This window comes from Lepus europaeus, chromosome 6, assembly GCF_033115175.1.
Source record: "Lepus europaeus isolate LE1 chromosome 6, mLepTim1.pri, whole genome shotgun sequence".
NCBI classification, from domain to species: Eukaryota; Metazoa; Chordata; class Mammalia; order Lagomorpha; family Leporidae; genus Lepus; species Lepus europaeus.
Genome location: NC_084832.1, coordinates 59,335,153 through 59,355,339, shown reverse-complemented (window position 1 = coordinate 59,355,339; position 20,187 = coordinate 59,335,153).

Sequence of the window (20,187 nt, the reverse complement as noted above, 5' to 3'; positions counted from 1 at the left end):
CAGGACCCAGAAACTCAAACCAGATCTCCCAGGTGGGTAGGAAGAATCCAACTATGGAAGCCATCGCTCCTGCCTCCCTAGCTCTGCCTTTGCTGGAGGCTGGAGCCAGGAGCTGGAGCCGGGGATCAAACGCAGGTGCTCTGACAGGGCATGTGGACGGTTTAACCCTAAACCAAATGCCTGTCCCGGAGCCCATGCCCTTAACCTCTGAGCCAAGAGTTCTCAAGTTCAAGTGCACTTCAGAACCTCCTGGAGGGCTTGTGAAAACTCAGGTTTCCAGAGCCCACCCTGGAGTTCCTGACGCAGTAGGTCTGGGGTGGGGCCCAGGAACTGGCATTTCTAATGCGTTCCCAGATGCTGTCAGTGCTGTTGGTGGGGGACCCCCCACCACCACACGGTGAAGCTCATTGGCCTCTCCCTTATACAGGTTCCTTCCAGGGCCTCAGGGGGAGCCCATGAATGTGTTCAAGAGATCGTATATCTTTATGAAATGTAAAACTATGACACTGGCACATTATTTTCCAAAGAAGAGTCTTAAAATTGTATAAGCTTTGGGTGCCCCAAACCTTGGCTCTGCCTGGACCGCAGTATCTTCCTTCAGTCACTTTTCTCCTGTTTTTGTCTCAAATCGAGTCCAAACCTGTGTGCAGGAGCTGCCCTTCCCCCAGCAAGGTGGGACTTCACAAGGTGCTGAAGTCTATCTGGATACATCCACTGGCGCAATCTGCCTGCAGCTTTCAGATAAAGATGGCACTAAAGTCGCTGAATGTATGAAAATGATCTCCTCCACCATCAGGGCACCTTGGCTGGAGTCTGATTTGAGATCACAAGGGATGTGGTCACACCCCTTGTAAGATGGGGACGGATAAAGAGAGGCCCCTTCTGATACCTGGACCTGGGAGTTTGACCTTGGGCTTGCCTCAGTTGTAGTGCAGAAGCCCCTGTCTTTGATATAGGAAGAGGCTGTGCAGGCGGATGGGGGTAGAAGGAATGGGTGCCCTTCGCATTGGTTGTTGCCAATTTGCTACCTACCAAGAGCTCTATACCAAGGGTCAGTGAGAGTAAAACAGAGGTGGGCAAGAGATGAAAACCTGACCTGGTCTTTGTAACAGTGACTTGGATGCTGGAAGATTCTGCAGCTCCTGTGACTTGAATGTGCTCCCCACACCCCACCCAAAAGCTTAGGTGTTGGGAGCTTACTCCCCGGTACTAGAGTGTTAATCGGCAGGCCTTTAAGCAGTAAGTAGGTCACGGGGGCTCTGTGTTGATGAATGGATCAATGCAGTTATTGTGGACATGGGGTCTGATAAAAGAATGAGGTCAGCTCATTCCCCTCCCTCGCCATGCTCTCTTGCCCGTCTACTTTCTGCCATGGGATGATGTTCCAAGAAGGCCTTCACCAGATGGGAATCCCTCCACCTTGAACTTCCCAGCCACTATAATTGTAAAGAGCATATTTCTATTCTTTACAAATTACAGTTGCAAATATTGTGTTATATTAGAGCAGCGCAAGGTAGTAGAAGAGATTTCCCTCCACTCCACCCCACCATGCAGCAGGCTGTAGGCCATCACTATCCAAGGGAAATATAGGGATACTTCAAAAAGTTCACAGAAAATTGGAATTAAAACATTAGTTTATTTTGGCACACACCCGGTAAGCCCACACATGGTTTTCTCGTCATGCACACTTTCTGTGAATGTTCTGAATACCCCTTGTATTGGAAGCATAGCTGAAGGTTAAAGCAAACTGACTGCCGGCGCCTCCGGGGATAACAGTTTACAGAGAGTGCTGAGAATTTTGATGTTTCTGGAATAGTGCTAGTGGTAGTGGTAGTTGTCACAGGAACGATGAAAGAGGGATTGGGAACTGGGAGGAAAGCACAAAAGAAAAGCTGTTAGAATTCCTATTATGGATGCTTTATGTCCCTGGATTAACTCCTGTTTTGCCATGTTCATTTTTTGCAGTATCCCCCCTCTTATCTATAGGACTTATGTTCTGTGACACCCAGAAGCTGCAGATATAACCAGACTCTATATGCTTTTTTTCCTATACATGCATAACTATAATAAGGTTTAACTCATAAATTAAGCCCAGTAAGAGATAAACAATAATAACAAGTAGTAAAATAGAGCAGTTCTAACAATGCACTGTAATCAAAGTGACTTCTCTCTGATGTGAGATCTTGCGGTGCCTACGTGATGCGATGAAGTGAGGTGAGCGACAGGCATTGTGTGGTCCTGCTAGGTTACTGCACAGAAGTTACTTGAGCACAAGTACAAATACTGTAACAGTTGGTCTGATAATCATTACAGCTGCTAAGTGGCTAATGGGTGGGTAGCATTTACAGCATGGATACCTGAGAAAATGGAGAATTCGTATTTTGTTTTTTTATTTTATTTTATTTTATTTTATTTTATTTTTTTTAAATTTATTTTTGACAGGCAGAGTGGACAGTGAGAGACAGAGACAGAGAGAAAGGTCTTCCTTTTGCCGTTGGTTCACCCTCCAATGGCCGCCGCGGTAGCGCGCTGCGGCCGGCGCACCGCGCTGATCCGATGGCAGGAGCCAGGTGTTTATCCTGGTCTCCCATGGGGTGCAGGGCCCAAGGGCTTGGGCCATCCTCCACTGCACTCCCTGGCCACAGCAGAGAGCTGGCCTGGAAGAGGGGCAACCGGGACAGGATCGGTGCCCCGGCCGGGACTAGAACCCGGTGTGCCGGCGCCGCTAGGCGGAGGATTAGCCTATTGAGCCGCGGCGCCGGCCGAGAATTCGTATTTTGAAAAGATAAAGCCAGATGGGGTAAGGGTTCATCCTGCTGCTTGAAACAGTGCACAACTTATACATTGTTTATTTTTTGAATTTTCCATTTAATATTTTTGGACTGGCTGGCCATAGGTAACTGCTAATGTGGAGGAGGGGGGACTACTGTATATTATTTGGGTGATGAATCATTTAGAAACTAACTCTAACCTCTGTGGGAGCAGGAAAATTCACTTTTCACCTATTAAGCCTAGCATGGTGCTATTAGCAGAGCTGTCAGTATCGAAAGAATGTTAAACAATTCTCATTATATCCTTTAAAGGACAGAGTGGGAGGAGTTATGAATGATTTTGCCCTTGCTTAAGCAAATCAGCCCAAATGGAGGGTTAATACCTGAACAAGAGGGACAAAATCAGTATATGGCCTGGGCTTGGCTAAAATCAGGGAACAGCCAACCTGGGTGAATTGATTCCATTTTACAGGTGAGGTTATTTGAGGTTGGAGTAGAGGATGACTTTCTAAGTCTTGGTTCCCCACAGAAACTGATGGGATTCCATCACCAGTAACCTTGGGGCCACTCTCCTCCCCATACAAGCCCTGTCATCTGGGTCCCTCTTCTTCTTCTTTTTTTTTATTTGACAGGTAGAGTTACAGACAGTGAGAGAGAGAGACAGAGAGAAAGGTCTTCCTTCTGTTGGTTCACCCCCTAAATGGCCGCAATAGCTGGAGCTACACCTATCCCAAGCCAGGAGCCAGGTGCTTCTTCCTGGTCTCCCATGCGGGTGCAGGGCCCAAGCACTTGAGCCATCCTCCACTGCACTCCTGGTCCACAACAGAGAGCTGGACTGGAAGAGGAGCAACTGGGACTAGAACCTGGCACCCATATGGGATGCCGGCGCTGCAGGCAGAGGATTAACCTAGTGCGCCACCGCACTGGCACCTGGGTCCCTCTTCTTTTATTTCCTCCAGTTATGAGAAATGGTGGCCAAGCAGGTGAAACTTTTTAGGGAAAAATGACAAAAATTGAACTCTTCCTTCATTAACTGTATAGGGGAACTCATTATGGAAGTAGTGGGGTGTGCTATAGAACCTTGGACAAGAATGGTAGTAGGGAGAGGCATAGCTGGGGCCTGGTCAGCCTTGCCACTCTCCTTCTTTCCCTCTCTCCTTCTCTCTCCCTCTCTCCCTCCCTCTCATTCTCTCCCTCCCTCCCTGTCCAGACTGACCTGCTTCCCAACACAACCACCAGCAGCGAAGCTTTGGAACTTGAGTGTCCTCTGGGAGAGGTAGGTAGACAGGCACAATTCTCTTGGATTCCATTTCAGAATCCCGCTAGGGGGCTTCCTGGCCCTGCTCGCCCTGTTGCCTGGCCCTGGATAAATCAGCCATGGTGAGGCCTGGGAAGTCACAGTACCCTGATGGCAAAGGACGTGGCGGTGACAGCCAGGAGTAGGGAACTCGGAGGCTGCCTACGAGTCTGACAGATGCCTGCAGAGACCTAGCCCCACCCTCTCTGCCTTCACACACCACCTGGTCTGTTTCAAATAACTTCGTAGATAACATTTAAGAGCAAGCTTGCCACTGCTCAATCTGCCACTGAATTTTAAAAACATTGTGCTAAAATACACCTAGTACAAATCTCATCGTTTCTAACCAGCTCAACCACCTGTAAGTCCACATCTCAGTGGCATTAAGTGCATGTCCACTGTTGGCCAGCCGTCTCCATTACACATCTCCAGGGCTTTTCCATCACCCCAAACAGAAGCTCAATACCCACCAAGACATAACTCCAATTCTCTCTTTCCCCCAGCTCCTGGGAACTTCATTCCACCCATGAACTTGCCCATTCTAGGTTCCCACTATAAGTGGAATCAAATATCATTTGTCCTTTTGTGTCAGGCTTATTTCACTTAGTGTCATGACTTCAAGGTGCTTCCCTGTTGTAGCATCTGTCAGAATGTCCTTCATGGGGAAGCCTGGCTATGATTCCATTGTGTATGTGCGCACCACATTTCTGTCTATGCACCAGCAGTGGATGATCACTTAGGTGGTTTCCACTTTTTGGCTATTGTGAACAGTGCTGATATGAACACTGATATGCAAGCATCTTTGAGATCTTGCTTCCAATGTGTCTGGGTACGCACCCAAAAGTGGAATTGCTAGAGCATATGGTAATTCTATATTTACTTGTTTGAGGAACTGCCGTATTATTTCCCACAGACTTTGTCTCTAATGGTTCACCTAGGAATTGTTCCCTGGGACCAGTGCCCTCCGAAAGGGACTGGAGGCAGCCCTCTGATGCGGGCCTCATGGCTCAGAAGCTACTGCGGGAAGAAGCTTAACAAACCTCATTATTTATATTTGTGGAAGCCTAACACTGGAAGGAAGCTTGGAGGGCCTGATACCCAGCCCCCTCACCTAACAGGGAGCAGAAATTGTACCTAAGAAAGGAGAGGACGCCACATGACTTTGGCCAACTTCTCATCACTCCAAGGCTCAACCCAACTGTTACCTCCACAGTGACTCCAATCACCCTGTCTAAGCTGGCTCCTCCCTCCCTCCCTCCACTGTCTAGCCTTGTTTTATTTCTGCCCATGATAGTCTAAAATGATCTTACTGTCTCCTTGTTCATTCTCTAAATAGGTACAGGTTGGGGCAGGAAACACATCTGCTTGAGCTCCTCAAGTATTGAATGAACTATAAAGCCTTATTAAAATGTCCACAAGGCTCTGGTTTTCGCAAGAGAGGTATCCCGAAGCCTTCGCAATTCTCCCAAGCATGTAATCTTCCCCCATAAAAATGAGCCATCACTTTAAAAAACATAGACAAGCCACACTGAGAGGCTCACCAAGTAGCCAGCTCCAGCCTGACCCCAGCTGGAGTCCGCTCTTGCAGGAAGCCCAAGGCTGAGATGTTAACTGTGCACATCCCAGGTCTGTCATGTTCCCACAGGACCGGGGTGGATGGCAAAGGGTTGCTATTCCTCAGGGAGCCGAGGGCTTCGATGGCGATCACACTGATAATTTTCTTTCCACTAAGGTGTCCAGGCCTTTTGGCTGTTCTAAGAATGACAGTAACAGCATTCTCAGTAATGGTCTCTTCTGGGGTACAGATGCTGTAGGTAAAGGAAAGATCAGGAGGCAGGAAGAGAGAGAGGGAGCCCTGGCCTTCCACCTCATCCACATGTTGGATGTTGCTGTTCCTGCTCCTGATGTTTTAGTGGGACACACCTGGACCCTGGCGGGATTCCCAGGAATGGTAGGTCTGGCTTTCCTAGTCTCATTTCTACTGATTCAGAACTGAGCAGAAAAAAGTGAGACCTTAAAGTAGATACAACTGGAGGGCAGGGAGATGAGCTCAGGCGCCAGGCAAGTCTCAGGCTGGAACTGGAACTGGAACTGAGAATTTCCGGTTGTGGCTCTGGGCTTGCCCACTTCCCCTCTCCTTGCCTGCAGCCCACACATAACCTGCAAACACTGTTACAGTGTCTCTCTCTCTCAGTTGCCTGTGGCCCCACTGCACAGAGCTCTTTGTCCTTGGGCAAAGCTGTCCATGATCCCTGTGGTAGCACGGGATTGGAAGAGACCTGGAGGCAGATTGCCACCCTGCCCAGGGTCAGAGGGCAGCACCAGGGCGCTTGGCCTCTCAGGGGTCTTGCCAGACGGCTGCTAGGACAGTGCCAGCCTGGAGCACTGGGGAGAGCTCATCTCTGCTCTCGGTCTGATGTCACCTCCCTCCACCTCTGCCTCGCTAATCGCATTCCTCTTCCAAAGAGGCGGCGCCTTCTGCTAACAGCGTCTCCGCCTGAGGTCATGAGGCTCTGTGCTTCTACTGATGTCCATACACAAGAAGCACCTGTGTATTCACCGAGGCCCTGCCTCCTCTGCTTCTTCCTGAGCCCTCGTAGATTCCATAAAGAACAAAGAGACAAGACCTGAGGGGTGGGAGGTGGTTCATGAAAGCAGCAATCAGAGAGCTTGTGGAGCAAGCAGAGCAGGGAGACAAGGATGTTGAGGCTTCAGGGGGAAGATGAGGCCATGCAACACTGGAAGGAGAGAGAGAGAGACAGAGAGAGACAGAGACAGAGAGATGCAAAGGATTGAAGAATTAGGACATTGAAGCCAGCACTGTGGTATATATAGCAGGTTGGGCAACTGTCTGCAGTGCTGACATCCCATATAGGCACTGGTTCAAGGGCTCCACTTCTAATCCAGCTCCCTGCTATGGTCTGGGAAAGAAGCAGAGGAAGGCCCAAGTCCTTGGGCCCCTGAAACCACATGGGAGACCCAGAAGAAGCTCCTGGCCCTTGACTTTTGCCTGGCCCAGCCCCGGTCATTGCAGCCACTTGGGGAGTGAACTAGCAGATGGAAGATTCTCTCTCTCTGTCTCTCTCTCTCTCTCTCTCTTTCTCTCTCTGTTTCTCTCTCTCTCTCTTACTCTGCATTTCAAATAAAAGTTAAAAAATAAATTAGGCAGTTGCCAGACAACCTGGAGAAGAGTGACTGTGTCATGGCCGCAGAAGGGAAAGGCTAGGTTGAGAAGAGTTAAGGAGTGGGTGATGAGTGGTAGCCAGTGTTGAAGCTGTCCGCAGGCATTGCTCACTGGCAGCCCTCCATACCCACGGGTATGCATCCACAGAGTCAATCAAGCAAGGATCGAAAATACTAAAATAATAATAATAATAAATTTTTAAACTTGCATCTGTTCTGAACATGTAGATACTTTTCCTTGGTGTTATTCCCTACACAATACATGGTGTTTTGGCCTTGTGTTCAGTCTTATAAGTAATCTAGAAGTGGTTGAAAATACATGGGAAGCTGTGCATAGATTATAAGCAAATACAATGTCCTTTTATCTAAGGGACTTGAGATCCCATGCATTCACTTATCCACGGGGGGTCCTGGAGCTAATCTCCCACAGATGCTGAGAGATGACTGTACAAATTGAGGTGACATGGACTGAGGCCTTCAGTCTATGGCCATACCACACTGAATGTGCCCGATCTCATCTGACCCTGTATTAAGGCCTTTAAAAATTGTTACACCTTTTGGCTTAGGTCAGGGTTTCATTCCTGGGCATGGTATATAGAGATATAAACATAGGAATATTTATAATAATGCTACTGATAATTGTGAAAAACTAAAACCACCGAAATGTCCAACACTGGCTATCAAAGATGAAATATTACTTAGCCATTACCATTATTATTAATATTTAATCAGCTAGGATTATATTATCATACTAAACCAAACTTCAGGGTATAAAACACAATATTTAGGATGAGCTGAAACATTTTTTAAGAATTATTTATTTATTTGAAAAGCAAAGCTACAGAGAGAGAAAGAAAGAGAGAGAGAGAGAGAGAGAGAGAGATCTTCCATCTGCTGGTTCACTCCCCAAATGACTGCAATGGCCGGAGCTGGGCCGGTCGGAAGCCAGGAGCCAGGAGCTTCTTTCATGTCTCCCACATGGGTGTAGGGGGGGCCCAAAGACTTGGGCTATCCCCTGCTGCTTTCTCAGGTGCATTAGCAGGGATCTGGATTAGAAGTGTAGCAGCTGGAACTCGAACCAGTGCCCAAATGGCATGCTGGCACTGCAGGAAGTGGCTTTACCTACTACACCACAGCACCAGCCACAGCCAAAACTTTTTATACAAAAATTGTCATAGAAATATCTAGATATATCTATATCTATATATCTATATAGATATATATCAGTTATCTATCTATCTATCTATCTATCTACCTATCTATCTATCCATCCCTACCTGGGCCCATAAATTAAAATTGAAAAAGCAAAACTGCTAGAACCTTAGTAGTGAGGAGTTACATTTGCATTGTGAACTTCAGGATGGTTCTTGTTCTCTCTTTTATATTTTTCTATATTTTCCAAATTTCTGCAGTAACTGTGAGTAATGCTTATAATCAAGGAAACCGTTTCTTTTAAAATGGCCTGAGCCTATGGTGGGGAAATAGAAGTTAGGAATGAAGCTTATCTTGTAAGAACTTCAGCAGGGGCTGGAGCTGTGGCACAGCAGGTTAAGCTGCCACCTGAAATACCAGCATCCGTATGGGCACCGGTTCAAGTTCCGGATCATCTGCTTCTGATTCAGCTCCCTGTTAATGCACCTGGGAAAGCACTGGAGGATGACCCAAGTACTTGGGCCCTTGCCACCCATGTGGGAGACCTGGATAGAGTTCCAGGTTCCTGGCTTTGGACCCGGCCCAGTCCTGGCCATTGTGGAACTTTGGGGAGCGAGCCAACAGATGGAAAGATTTTTTTCTTTCTCTCTTCCTTTCAAATAAATAAATTTTAAAAAGAAGAAGAAAGAAGAGAGTAACTCATGGAAGCTTGGTTCGGGTTGATTTTTAAAGATGGTACAATAGACTGGACTTTTAGGAAGTGAGAATACAACAGCGGGGTGGGGGGGGCGGTACAGCCGAAGACCCCAGATGGGGAAATTAATGAGAACCACCTGGCCTCACGCCGGCCCTAAGAGGTTAGATCAGTGGTGGTGGGAGATGTTGGTTTTCAGAGGAAGAGGGACAACTTCTTCCCTGCCAGGTAGGAAAGAAGGCAGAGAGAGGAAGGAGTGGAGAGGAGCTAGAAGTGGCCTCACGAACAGTCATGTGCGCTGGTGCTCGGGACCGCTCCTAGGGAGGGGGCAGGGTTTGGGCTCCAGGAAGGAGGAGACACCTTGCTCCGTCTGCAGGTCCACGTCCAGTGCCCCAATCCCTCTTCCCTCTCCATTTCAATACCTTCCAGCACCCACAGCTCTTCCCACTTCCTTATCATTTTGCATATGCAACACAAATGGATATAGCATGTTACCAGATACAGACCTTCTGTCCTTTGCCCATGCCAGCACTGTGTATCTCTAATGTACCCACGGACATAACGGTATCATCATACTGTCTCCACCTCCCGAGTGAAATTCCATGGTGACTGCAAAGCTTAGACATCAGGAAGTAGCTCCTTTGCCTGGAAATGCAAACAGCCTTCTAACAAACAGCCTTATGTTATCCACGTGTCTGTAAATATCTAGTTGCCTTCCCATCAGATGGAGAGGTCCTTGCAGACAGGGACCGTGTCATTTATCTGTCTTCAACCTACAGTTCCTGTCAAGTTGTATTTTGTAAATATTTACCGACTCGATGATCAAATCATTTGTCAATCTATTAAGTGAGATGATGAGAGTGGATTCTCTCGAGTTTGGACAGGAAGAATCTTTGAGCAGACGATCTATTCCAGCACCCATCAGATTATACCAGATGGGTCATTTGCTGAGCACGGGGCTAGCCCTGAGGCTGTAGATAGAACAAATTTAAATTCATGATGAATTCATTAAAAATTCCAGGATAAGAAATCTTTCAGGACCACTAATGACATCTCCATTTAAAAGGAAATTAATTCTGTGTGGTTTAAATGTTATTATAGTGAAATGCAAATGAACATAATTGTGATGAGACCCTGCTTCTGGAAAGGATTCCATTAAAAGAGTCCGTCAATCATCGTGGCTTAGCCATTCATTAATCCTGCTCCGCATCTTCTCTGTTGTGTCACTTTTCTCAGTTCGTTCAGCCAACGTGTATTCCAATCTGTTCACACAACACACGGACGGTTGGAAAAACGCAGCAGCAATGGAAGGCTGTGGAGGTCCTTGCAGCTCCAAGTGTGGGCTGGGACCCACAGCACCAGCATCCCGTGAGGGCTTGTTAAAGAGGCAGCCTCTCATCCCCTGCCCCAGACCTACTGAATCTGACTGTCCAATTTAACAACATCTCCAGGGGATTTTTGTTCAGTCACTGGAATTTGAGAAACACCAAAGAAATCACTGTTACCCAGTGGGCAATATAGGACGGGCAAATAAGATGATTGCTTAATGATAGAAAATCTTCTCAAGGCATACCTACTGTGACACCTTATTTACTCCTGCCACCTCAGTGTCCATCCCAACACCTCATAATCTCCTCACCCTGCCCTAGTTTCTTTTTTTCCCCATGATATAGATCGTTTTCTCACATGTAGAACACATGTATTTTGCATAGAGTTTACTCTCTGTCTTCCTGCTGGAATTTCAATCGTTTGTGCTGCCTGACAGGCCAGAAGCATCAATGCTTGAGGTCTTTCAGGGGTCCTGAGGCTTTCCAAATACAGAACAAATATGCCCCGGGAGTCCAAAGGTGCTATGGCTGGCCACTTCCAGGTCCCAAGGACTTTTCCTGGAGTCTTCCCGCTGGTCTCCTTGTCTTGAGTCAGGAGTTTGGAATCTGCAGACCCCATGGCTGGCACGACCCTATCACCCAAACTGGGACATGTTGAAGATTGTTGGGGTGAGGAATGTACGTGTGTAGGGGACTATTCATAATTTTGCAGGAGTTCCTGATGAGGACCATTTCAATCAACTGGGACCCACTGGGTTCTGGTAGAGTCTACTGTTCAGTTCCAGGAGGGATAGATTGAAATGTTGCCTTCATATTAGTTCTTCTCATATTCATTCATATTTCAATGTTTTTGTGGCAAAGTAGTTCCAGTTATTTCGCTGCCATTCTCCTATGGAAACAGATCATTTAGATATATAAGCTTGTATTTTTGTTTCTACCGTACATAACAATGCTATTTTCAGTCAGAAGAGGGAAAATATAAATATATCTATTTCTCTAGAATTGGATCAGATGCAGGAAGGCTTGTTTTGCATCCCAATGCTTAAGTAGAGGAAGCAGCATGTGCAGGAGCGTGGAGAAGGCGAGGGCAGGTGTGAGAGGTGGGGCCCACAGTGTCTCAGAGCTTAGGTTACACTCTCTTCTCCCTTTCCTTTTGCCCAAACATGGGGCGTGTGCCTGGATCGCAGACCAAACAACAAAATAAACAAGCATCCACTTCAACACATACCTTTTGTTCTTTCTGTCCTGAGTTCCAAGTATATATTATACATACACTTTTATTTATTTTGGGGGTTGAACACATTTGATTTTTTACTATTTACCAAGATAATGTAGAAAAGGAACCGTTATCATGCTACCTTTAGTAAAGCAAAGACTGACATGATACGTTGTCATGGGAACACACCACCATCACTAATGAAGGTGTGGCATGATGCTTTGTGTTGGTCACTTCCACTGTCCTGCCTCTCAGCTGAGTTCTTGAGCTCATCAGGGAAGGGTCACGCGTATACTTTTGTCTGGACTCCCGTGGTCCCAAGAAACAGAAACCATTTGAAATGTCAAGTTAAAAAAAATATATATATATGCCCTTTTGGAAGGTTCTAGGAGCAGCATAGAATCAAATGCAGGTGCTGTAGCCTGGCTGGCAGACACTGGGAAGTGCACACAGAGTGGAACCCTGCTGCCACCCTCGGAGTCCTGTGGTTGCCCTCGTCTTTGCTTCCCTCGGTCTCCTTCCTCTGCACCGTCTCTCTCTCCTCGCCTGTGTCCCAACAACAAAAAAATAAAACCACTGTTTCCTAGACTTTGTGTTCATCCAATGGGAGCACCATTGGCGGCTTGGGTGGGGAAATTTTTGTCAAACTGATTTTCCTGCATATTTTCTGATATTTACCATTCTTTGCCCTGGCCCAATGAACACCGGTAATGGCTCCTTAAGTGTTCATTGTTTTTTTGTTTGTTTTTTTTTTGTTTTTTTTTTGGGGGGGGGGACAAGCAGAGTTAGACAGTGAGAGAGAGAAAGAGAGAGAGAGAGAGAGAGAGAGAGAGAGAGAAAGATCTTCCTTCCGTTGGTTCACCCCCCAAATGGCCGCTATGGAAGTGGAAGCAAGGAGCTAGGTGCTTCCTCCTGGTCTCCCATGCGGGTGCAGGGCCCAAGCACCCGGGGCCATCCTCCACTGCCCTTCTGGGCCACAGCAGAGAGCTGGACTGGAAGAGGAGCAGCCGGGACTAGAACCCGGTGCCCCAACCGGGACTAGAACCCGGAGTACCAGCGCCGCAGGCGGATTAGCCTAGTGAGCCGCGGTGCCGGCCTCCTTAAGTGTTCATTGGAACAACCTTAAAAATGGATGTTCCTCACTTAGCAATGGTTTGACTGACTTCTCAGTTTTACGATGGTGAGAGAGCAGAGCATACTCCATAGAATTCATACTTTGAATTTTGAATTTTGATCTGTTTCTAGGCTAGACATATACTATAAGACACTCTGGTGAAACTGGGCTACAGTAGCAGCCACAACCCCCAGCTACCCTACAATCACAAAGGGAAATAACTGATACCGCACCATGTGCTTTGTCGCTAAGCCATGATGTTCAGTAGATTAGGTGTATGAAATGGCATTTTTCATGTGATATTTTCGCCTTATGACAGGTTTGTTGGGACCTAAGCCCAGTGCAAGTTGAACAGCCTCTATGGAGCTGGCAATGTGGTATAGTACTGGCAACTCTATGAGTGCTGGTTCATGTCCAAGCTGTTCCACTTTCAATTCCAGTTCCCTGCTAATGTGCCTGGAAAGGCTACAAATGATGGCCCAAGTGCTTGACACCCTGTCACCCACGTGGGAGACCAGGATGGAATTCCTGGTCCTGGTTTCAGCCTGGGCCAGAATCCATCTGTTGTGGCCATTTGGAAAGTGAATCAGGGGATGGAAGATCTTCCTCTCTGGCTCTCTCCATCTCTGTGTCTTTCAGATAAATAATCCTAGTCCTTGTCTCTAATGTTGAGGAAGATTTTTTTTTTATACTATTTGTTGAACTCTTTACTTAGTATACAGCTAATCGTACGTGTATAAAGTTAATTGAAAATAGATGTTAGTAGGCTGGTGCCACGGCTCACTAGGCTAGTCCTCCGCCTGTGGCACCGGCACCTCGGGTTCTAGTCCTGGTCGGGGCGCCGGATTCTGTCCCGGTTGCTCCTCTTCCAGGCCAGCTCTCTGCTATGGCCCGGGAGTGCAGTGGAGGATGGCCCAAGTGCTTGGGCCCTGCACCCACATGGGAGACCAGGAGGAAGCACCTGGCTCCTGGCTTCAGATCGGTGCAGTGCGCAGGCTGCAGCAGCCATTTGGGGGGCGAACCAACGGAAGGAAGACCTTTCTCTCTGTCTCTCTCTCTCACTGTCTAACTCTGCCTGTCAAAAAAAAGAAAAGAAAATATATGTTAGTAAAAAGTAAGAATGGCAATAGGAGAGGGAGGAGAAGTAGGGTGGGAATGCAGGTGGGCGTAGGGTGAGAAGAATCACTAGATTCCTAAAACTGTATTTATGAAATGCATGAAGTTTGTATACCTTAAATAAGAGATTTCTGGAGGGGAAAAAGGCACCAATATAAAAAGAAAAAAAGTTGAGGCTCTTCTGTATTTCCATGCATTTCCAAATGGCCCTGACGATGTGGTACCACAGGTGCAGTGTTCACCTCCAGCAGTTTCAGTGTCTTACTTCAAATTCCCAAGAGAGAAAGTGGTTGCTCAAGCTGCACCCATGGAACTGCCTGGCAGTGTGAATGGTCATGGCATACGCACAGGCCACCAAGGCCTGCCCCCTGCACAGGGGCTGAAGGGAGGAGAAATTCGTAGAGAGGAGACAGTGATCGGGCAGGTAGCCCCTGAGAGTTAACTCTTTGTTCTCTTCTCATCCCCCACCCTGGGGGTCAGAGGGATCTAGAATTTGGTAAGTGCCTGTAAGTAGGTATGTTATTATTGGCTGACTGACTGAGGGTGGGGCTGATAGGACGCGTTCTCAGTAACTTGCATGGGAGGCCCCAAACACAGGCTCCCTCTCTTGCCTTGCTTTTGGAACCAGTGCCTTCCCTTCCCTTTCCCTCTAATGCTGTCCTCACCTTTTCCATTTTCTCCACTTCCACATTTGTTCATCTTGCAGTTTGCTATGCCTCATGCCAGCTTTCATATCCACACACATGTGGTCTTAGTGGTTCTTACTCTTCTTGCATACCAGATAGCATAATACTAATTTACTAAAGCTTGGTCATACTCTTTGATAGTTACAAAAGCACATGAACCTGCCCTAATGTATCCCCCAAACTAACATACTTTCTCCTGTTGTGTTTGCCTTGCACAGCTGTTCACCATTTGAAGAGGCCATAATAGTGTTCAGAAATAAAGAAACGACTTATGAATAATATCCTGCCTTTAAATAAAGAAAGAAAGAAAACAGTGCCCAGGCTGAACTCAGAACGGTAATGAGCTCGGGCAGGAACCCAACTGAGACCTCCAAGGCCAACCCACCCAGCTGGGAGATTTGCATTTTATACAATCCGTTTTATTATGCTATAAATCCCACCTTTTTTTTTTTTTTTTTTTTTTTTTTACAGTTACAGGTCTTAATCATCGGGAAAGTCATTTCTGCACGTATCTTTGGTAAACGGAATTAAAATTTCCACATGATCTGAAAACGCTAAGTTGTTAATAGCATCTCCAGGGCGTTGTGGCTTGCTCTGACCTCTGATGATTTCAGCATTGTTAAGGCATATAAAATCACAATTTAGGCTGATGAGCCCAATGTAAGTCTCCAGGCACTTTTCTGTACATTTTTTGCTGCATTTCGATATTCTTCAAACTAGAAACAGTTGTTTTATAAGCAGCCTGAGTATAAAATGATGGGGAATGATGGAGATAGCAATTAATAAAACCAGTGTATCAGGGCTGGCGTTGTGGTACAGTGGATTAAGCTGCCACCTGCAATGCTGACATCCACTATTGGAGTGCTGGTTCAAGACCTGGCTGCGGGGCCAGCACTGTGGCGTAGTGGGTAAAGCCGCTTCCTGCAGTGCCAGCATCCCGTATGGGCACTGGTTCGAGTCCCAGCTGCTTGCCTTCCAATCCAGCTCTCTGCTGTGGTCTGGGAAAACAGTAGAAGATGGCCCAAGTCCTTGGGCCCCTGCACGTGGGAGACCTGGAAGAAGCTCCTGGCTCCTGATTTTGGTCGGCATAGCTCCAGCTGTTGTAGCCAATTGGGGAGTAAACCAGTGGATGGAAGATTCTCTCTCTCTCTCTCCCTCTCCCTCCTCCTCCCCCTCTCCCTCTCCATCTCTCTCTATATAACTCTGACTTTCAAATACAAATAGATAAATATTTTTAAAAAAATGACCTGGCTGCTCCACTTCTCATCCAGCTCCCTGCTAATGCACCTGGGAAAGCAGCAGAAGGTAGCCCAAGTACTTGGGCCCCTGCCAGCCATGTGAGAGACCCACGTGGAGTTTCTGTCTTCTGGCTTTGCCCTGGCCTAGCCCCAGCTGTGACAGCCACCTGGGAAGTGAACCAGAGAATAGAAGAGGTCTCTCTCTCTCTCCCTACCCCCTCTCTCTATATGCATGTGTGTGTGTGTGTGTGTGTGTGTGTGAGAGAGAGAGAGAGAGAGAGAGAGAGAGAGAGAGGGACCCCCTTTCTCTCTGTCACTCTGCCTTTCAAATAAATAAATACATCTTTTTTTTTCAGGGACATCTTTTAAAAAAAAAACAGTATATATTATAAACGCCACTGCATCTATTGATGGCAAAGGTCTGGCCTGTGAGCTATATAAGACCCAGAAAAACCACATGCTATGCTTCATGCAGCTGCAGGTGGGACTCGAAATTTAATGTATCTTTAGCAGGCAAGCTTTTAAGTTGGTAATTGTGTAAGGCCCACGAGTGATGTTATAAATATTCAAATGGCCCTTGGCAGAAAAATGTTTCCCCATCCCTACTTCATTTATGACATCCAATCGCAATGTGTAACTCACAGTGTTTTGGTGTTCTGTTTAGTACTTGGCTCTTAACTCTGCCTTTCCATTTAGAATCTTTTCCTCAGACTCCTTTTAGCCTCACTTATCTGAAGTTTTAAACTTGTCCTTTTCGTATCTGCTGACTTTTAGGTCACCTAGCTTTTTGAAGCAGATTCAAGCAACTTTCTTGGATGTAGATAAAAATTTGCTTTAGAAGTTATCTTTGAGCTGTTTGATAACTAAACTTATGAATAACATGTGCAATTCTATGGGAATTCTTCTGAATTCTTCATTCCGTGGTATTTATCAATCCTGTCTGGATTGGGTAAAGAACATAAAGTAGAGAGAGCATTCATAAGACAATCAGTTGAACAAGCTGTTCTTGATTTAACCATGATGTGAAAGCGCGTGCTTCCTTGAAGACATCTTTTGCATGAAGACATTGATTACGTCTATTGCTATAACCTGCCAGTGCGGCTCCGTAGTGCAGAATGAATACCGAGCAGGAAGTCAAGTGGAGCCTGGCTCAGGGACCTGCTTCCAGCCTCTCCTGCTCCTGAGGACTCGGGACTGAACAGGCCTTGAGTGTGTCAGCTGAGGTTTACAGATCATGTCCTCACACCCGGAGTGGATGGCTGGTGCAGTGATGGGGTGATAGGGAAAAGACTGTGACCTAATCGTCCATGTTACGACATGGAAACTGAAGCACTCGGACACATCTGTCAAGGATGTGACAAGTCCTGCCCGTGGGAGTGACAAAGCCATCTTGTCTAAAGGGTTTGGGGCCGTGAACGTCGCTGAGTCGGATGTAACGCACCTCACCCGCTTCAGCCTCAAGGCTGCCCCCAGTTTATGCTTCTAAATGCAAGATGGATTCTATTTTTCCCTCTTTAAAACTGTTTGATTTTTTTCCTATGATTTGGAGGGAGAAAAAGTACAAGTAAGTTGGTGAGACCTCTAGCGCTAGCGTCACTTGGCCCCTGGCTACTCCAGTGGCCTCAAAGCTCTCCCCATTTGCCCATTCCGGCCAGGCCTTGCAGAGCTGTGTGGAGCTTCTGCAAGGAGCCGTTTTTCCTTTCATGTGTGCGTGTGCATCCAAAGGGTCCTCCCTCTTTGCCCCATCACCCCTCGGGAAATCCCTAATCATCCTTCCAGGCCCAGTTAAGAAGTTCAAAACCATGACGTTTGCACTGACGGCTCAGCCCCTGCGAACAACTGAATTAGAGCATCTCTCCTTGCAGACACAGCTCACACTCAGACATCTATGCCAGCCCTTACCCAGTCGCCTGTGACTGTTTTCTGAACTGAAGTTCCTCGCCTTGATCGCAATAACAAAGACACTTGGAAAGATTTTTTTTTTTTCTAAACATCTATTCTTAGGTCACACCCTTGAAGATTCCGATTAGTAGGTCTGGGGTGGGGTACAGGAGTCTTCTAATTCTCAGTGTTCCAGGTGATTCTGATGTGCATACCTGGTTGAGGACCATCTTTCTGAACCTTGAGCTCTGGGTAGGCCAGGACTGGGTCTTGCTTGCTTTTGATTTCTGCCCTTAGCAGAGTGGCTTTTAGTAGACTCTTGGTGTATGGAAAAAGGAAGAAGAAAGAAGGAAGGGAAGGAAGGATAGAGGGAGGGAGGAAGAGAGGGGAAGGAGGAAGACAGGAAGGAAGAAGAAGAAAGGGGATTGTGGCCAAGAATGAAGAAATAGACGGCGGTGGGAGAGAGGGCGAACAAGCAGGGAGTTCTACCCTTATCAGAATAATCTTATCCTCTGGGGAAAAATTCTGCAAATTAATACAGAGTTTTGTGAAAAGAAGCCTCCTGGTTTAACTCTAGAGAGCACACGGATCTCCTGAGAAAATCTGAGCCAGAAGATAAACACACTAAGAAGGGCATACCGACACCTGCTAAGCATGTGGACACTCTCAAACCATGGCAGTCACTCCACGATTGTCTGACAAGCACCAGGCTGAGCCATCCACAGAGAATACATCAATCAGCCTGTTTAGTCTGGCCTGCAACAGGCCACCTTCCCTGGTGGCCTGACATTCAGCCTAGAAGATGAACTTCTGTAAGCCACTAATATCCCCAAGCCTCACCGAGCAGCCCCACTGTCAGAGCACTCTTTTGGCCATCAGTGGTCCCACACCACTCTGCAGAAAGCACCGATCTGCCTCCTGGTTCCATTGGGCATCCCCATCCCAAGCCTAGAGCCGTGGCCACACTGATGTACTCTGACATCAGGGACCTGGGCATGGCTGGCATTTTGCTGAACAGGATTGGGCCGACAAGAGAAGATTCCAGTGTGAGATCAGAAAGAAATCCTTCCATCTCTGAAAGGGTTTTCCAGCCATTGGAAGAGTGCCATCCTTTTCCCCTGTACTGAATATCAGGCTTAGGGCTAAACAACCAAAATCAGCCCCACCAGGGCTGCCAGATTCAGGCAAAAATAAGTCTCTCCCAACCCCTGGGCTAACTCTTTTACATTCCTGGTTTTCACAATCATTGGAAAACAACCCTCAAGGTTTTAGCAGCCGAGATGGCCAGTAGAATGAACCTGGTCAGAACAGCCTGGCACTGCTAACAACTGTGGGACTTTGCTTTTAAATGTACGCCCTGCTTGGAGAAGGAACACTCGTTGTGCAGGGTCCTGCATTCCTAGCACAAAACATGATATGAAGAATTATGATTGCAGCAACCAGAGTGCAGCTCTACTTTGGGGCTCTGCCAGAGTCCCCATAAAACCCTCCTTTTTCTGGAGTCTACACCATGCACTCTGATGTAATCAATTTAAGAGGCTTTTATGGGATGCCAGAGCACGTTACTTAAAGCATTCCCATTTATTTTGCCTTGCTTTATGTTTTTATTACATGGAATTTGAATTACATCCATTTGGCAATGTTTTCCAGTGGAGGGAGGCAGGGGTCCATCAGGAAGAGAGAAGGATTTGTCAGCCAAGGAAAGCTCATGTGCACAGACCGTGTAGACCCCAGTGGAGGGGACAGAGATACAGGTGCCTCAGAGCGCCCCTCCAGCAGGTGAGGTAGGAAAGTTCCTTTTGCTTCCCTGGGCTGACTTCCCTGCTATGATTTTTGGGTAGTGTTTCTAAGGGCTCTACCCGCCATTGTTCTGTTTCAGAACCTTCAAGGATGTCACATGGCCATCACAATAAAGCCCGCCTTCCACCTGGTGATATTTTCATCCCCCAAGGTCTGCCTTCAGTCTGCCTTCAGTCTGCCTCTACAACTCGATTTCAGTTCATCCCAGCGAAACACGAGCTGCTATGCTTCCTCTTGATGCCGCCTGCTCACCGGACTTCAGATCCTACCCCATGGTCAAGGCCCAGAAAAATGCTATCTCAGCTTCAACATTTCTCTTAATTTTTCCCAATGGAAGGGGTTCCTGCTCTGATTGCTGTGGCGTTGCATTGGTACTTCTTACGGCCATGATCACTTGTATCTTCATTTCTGCAGTACGTGCCCTTCCTTTTCAAAATCCGAAGTCTGGAGCAGCGGCGGCCTCAACGCCTAGTCTGATCCCTTGCACAGCCGAGGGACTCCACCAGTGCCTGTTGCGTGACTAGGTATACACTGACCCCAATAAGCAGTTCTGGGATGAAGACACATTTGTCATTTAGCTTTTAATAAGCCTAAAGTGCTTGTTCTAGAGGCTGCTCCCAGAATCACACATCCCACCCTAGAGCAGCCCCAGCCATCACCAGATCTGCCTTATGCTTCCGTTGGTCACCCCACCATCACCACCCCACACAC